Source organism: Sesamum indicum, linkage group LG4 (genome assembly GCF_026168435.1).
Source record: "Sesamum indicum cultivar Baizhima isolate 11 linkage group LG4, ASM2616843v1, whole genome shotgun sequence".
NCBI lineage: Eukaryota > Viridiplantae > Streptophyta > Magnoliopsida > Lamiales > Pedaliaceae > Sesamum > Sesamum indicum.
Window position 1 is genome coordinate 3,739,347 of NC_142660.1, and position 4,455 is coordinate 3,743,801.

General features: G+C 30.1%; 1 long non-coding RNA gene across 1 annotated transcript; it reads right to left on the reverse strand.

The window, feature by feature from the left end:
• Window positions 1-446: 446 nt before the first annotated feature.
• LOC148788266 (uncharacterized) lies at window positions 447-2,218 on the reverse strand. The gene is made up of 3 exons (XR_016065323.1): window positions 2,148-2,218; window positions 1,568-1,634; window positions 447-796 (listed from the first exon to the last, which is right to left on the reverse strand). It is a non-coding gene; the product is annotated as an uncharacterized LOC148788266 (long non-coding RNA).
• Between the last annotated feature and the right edge of the window lie 2,237 nt (window positions 2,219-4,455).

Consider the following 4,455-nt stretch of genomic DNA (forward strand, 5'->3'; position numbering starts at 1 on the left):
TTCAATTCATATTAATTTACATAATCATGTTATTTAATTAGTTTATTTATTAAATATAGTTTATATTGAGCGAAGTACTATTTAACCGGAGTATTATATGATTTTGGCTATTTAAATTAGTGTCGAAGTAAATATCACATTTTATATAAAAATGATATAGTTGGTTAATTAAATTATTAGATTTGTTAGCTTTAATTATTATTATAGCTAATTTATACAATTCCATTGGAATGGTTAATCAAATATGTAATTCTATGTATTGTTGTTTAATTAAATTATATAGTAACGATAAATTGGTAGAAAATTCATAAAAATGTTCCGAAAATTATATTTAAGAAATATTATGTTATTAAAGAGGGAAAATTAGACTTTAATGATAATATCATTTAAGGATATTATTAAAAATGATAGTTTTAAATATATAAGGTGTAGCACCCCGTTCGCTACAAGGGCTATATCTACCCTAAATGTCATACTTATAGTAATCCCTGTGTTTATATATATAAATACACATAATCATTTAATCAATATACATACGTATTCACAACGTCATAACGACATAGTCAACTCACAACATCACATATATACAAATCAAACACCACAGGTGATCCACCACAATTGATCGCTACGCCTATGTTCTCTTTAAACAAACAAAATAAGATTTGTACTCTAGCTGACAAGAGGAGAAAACAGCATACTGGCCCGACCTGACTGAGTATAGTGCGTAGACCTATTCTTCAACAGTCAAATGCCTCAAAGTCTACTCCTAAAAGAAAATGTCAACAGAGGGATGACCCTGCCACTCAGTAAGTAAATAATCAGCCCTATCTATATATGTACATCAAACACAGCCCAAACGTGACAAGTAGGCAACATGCATGGATTACAGTCAATTTAACTCCAACATAATCAATTGTAGTACACCACATAGCTATCTCACAATAAAATAATCAATTAAACTTTCTTTTTCCCTAGTTTGCTTACCAGAAGGTGATATCGTGTTTTTCCCGTCAACTCAATCTCACCGTCATATAAATTTAAGTGAATCCCCTTGACAGCCGGCTCATCAATCTCATTTCGCATCATAGCTCTTTCAATTCGCATCATAGCTCTTTTATTTCGCATCATAGCTCTTTTCACATCACATCTTTTTCATATCGCATCAAAGCTCTTTTTATTTCATTTCTTTCTCATATCGCATCAAAGCTCTTTTCATTTCACTTCGCCTTATAGGCTTTTCAACACATCAAGGGGTATTCACGCCACAATTATATTCAATTTCCACCACTCCCTCATTTCCACATATCACCATTCTTGTAAGCAACTAGTAACGTAAAACAATATATCATTATATTCTCATTTTCAGACACCCACAACACATCAAACAACAAACATAATATTTCAACGTATTTCCTCCTTCCACGTACACAATATCGACAATCAAATCAAATCATTCATCACTTATATACTTTCAGACAAATCAATGGCAGCATTAACCACAAATTCATATAACAGTAAAACCACAAATACAGAAAGCATATATAGATAATGCTAATTATTTACTTACCTCAACCTCACAACGTTTCTTTCTACTCAATCGCTAATTGTCAGTCCTTTCACCTCACCCCTGTATCCTATAATGAGTTATACCATACACAATTAATATATCGAGAATATCGTGATTTCTTTTAAATATAATATTGACTATCATTTGTACAATTTCTAATAATTTTTTAATATTCCATTTCTATCGAAATAAAAATCTTCATTTTTCCTCTTTATTAACATACCATTTATTAAATATAATTTTCAGAATATTTATATGAATTTTCTATCAATTTCCCGCTATTATACAATTTAATTAAATAACAATACATAGAATTGCGTATTTGGTTAACAATTCCAATGGAATTATATAAATTTGCTACAGCAACATTCGAATCTAATAAATTTAATAATCTAATTAACCAACGATATTATTTTTATATCCGGTTTGGTATTTAATTCGGTACTAATTTAAATAGCCAAACTCGTAAAATATTTCGGTTAATTAGTACATCACTTAGTATAAACAACATTTAATAAATGAACTAATTAGATAATATAATTATATAAATTAATCAAAATTAAAATTATAATTATCGTACCTCGGTATCTTTTTCTTTCTCGGCTGAGAGGAAATTGCAATTTCTCAATTCTCAATCGTGTGTGTTATGCTTGTGTGTATATATAAAACAAAACAAAGAGAAAGAGTAAAAAAAATGAAAAAGAGAGAGTGAGGCGGTGGAGGGGTGATGGCCCCACCTCCCACTCTCAATTCTCTCTCTCTCCAATTACATGTATATGTATATATTATTCATTAATATATATTATTCATTAATATATATATACTAATATATTTGTATTATTTACTAATACATATATATAAATAATATATATTATTCATTAATATATATATATACTAATATATTTGTATTATTTACTAATACATATATATAAATAATAGTAATAATAATATTATTATTTATTTAAATAAACTTTTCTTAAAATACCCATCACGTCCCTCCTAAATTTCTTTAATTAATATAAATTGTCCCAAAATATTATAACGAGCTCCAATTTAATCCGTTCAAGTTTTATTATATTCCAATTATGGAACATAATTTATTTACTAATTAACTAAATTTCATAAAAATTTATCAATTAATCCCCCAATTATGTATTATAATATTTGGGGCGTCACATAAGGGGTTTGGTTAAATAAATTCTTATGAATTAGTTGATAAATTAAATATATGTTTGAGAAGCTTAGAAAGTGTACTTATCTAAATTAAATTGGAACAGAGGTTGAACTTCAAAACATTAAAAGATTGATGAAAAATGTACGAACATTATATAATATTTTATTTAGAGCTTATGATGTTCTATATATATTGATTATACGTATAATACTCTATTATAGGATGTGATGACAAAGTAGAGGGTTGAGCAGTATCTTGTGAAGTCGAACCATTTTGGGATATAAGGTAAGTATGGCTAATGGAATTTTTATATATAATTATATGTGTAGTGTGTCGTATTGTATATATTATATATATATTGGTTCTTAGATGTGATCATGAACTTGGACTTATATGTATATACGTGGATTTTGTATATTGGTTGTGGACTATTTGTTGGATTACCTTAATATTGATGGAGTTGCTACTATGTGTCATATGTGCTTTTAATGAATGAACGTGATAATGGTATGATTATGTGATTGTATAATTGGTTATTGCATAAAATCGAATTGAGAGGTTATTACTGACTAAGTAATTATTATAGAGAATAGAATAATGATCGTGAGTTGAAATAAAACATGGTGCTTAATTGGGAACATAATCAATGGTTTACGATGATGTGATATAAAAAATAAATGAATTAAGCTAGGTACCATGGCGCGTAAGGTACTGGGTTATTCCGGGTAGTGGGGAATATCCTGTGTTGTTAGCTACATACTAGGGTGGTGTGGGGATAACATGCTTGTTGTGATGTCCTGTGCTGATATTGCTACAAACTGGAGTAGAGAGTGTCATACAACGGGTATCCTGTGTTGTATATGTTATGACATTGATGAGATGATGATGGCCGGAAAAACCATTGATTAATGTACTCCAATTAGAGTAAGTAAGCCCCTTAGTTAATAAGCGATAACGTCAAACATTATATCGCGGATTGATGTATAGTCGTGGGTATGCATTATTCCTTACATTTGTTGTTGCTATATGACGAATATTTGTTAATTGATGTGATTGCATTGTATGTGACTTTCTGTCTATGTGTGTATATATAGAGACTGGTTAGCTATACTTACTGAGTAGGCAGCTCATTTCTTGCCACGTACTTTTCAGGGAATATGTCACTCTGACTAGCCACATTAGACTTTGAGCCATGCCGTCGTTCTTATTAGGTGGGTCAGCCGTGACACCTGAAGTCAGAGTTTTTAGCTGTTTGATTGTTAAATATTCTAGTCTTTTGCCGAGTTTGTGTTAAAACTTTGGACTATTTTTCTTTGAGATTATGTACATAAGGACATTTGATGGGGGTAAATATAAACTTTTTGGTGATAGCTATTATCTTTTGTGATACATACATAGATATATATTATATTAATAAAATAGAATTTATTTTATGAGTTGAAAAAGAATTAATTATAAAATGAGTTCTCATCAAGGAAAGGATAAAATAGTGATAATTAAATGTAGGGAGTAAGGGGTGCTACATTGGGTGGTATCAGAGCACGTCAAGGTTTCTAGGGTAATAGGTTGATTGTGGATGTGCCTAATTGTTTAAGTTACGATGGCTTCTCAAGGTGCACGTGCTAACCCAATAGTTAGTAGGGAAAAGCCAGCGGAGTTCGTAGAGGGCTCAGTAGCACGTTCAAGTGCAGGTGTGGTGGAGGTAGGTCGAGAG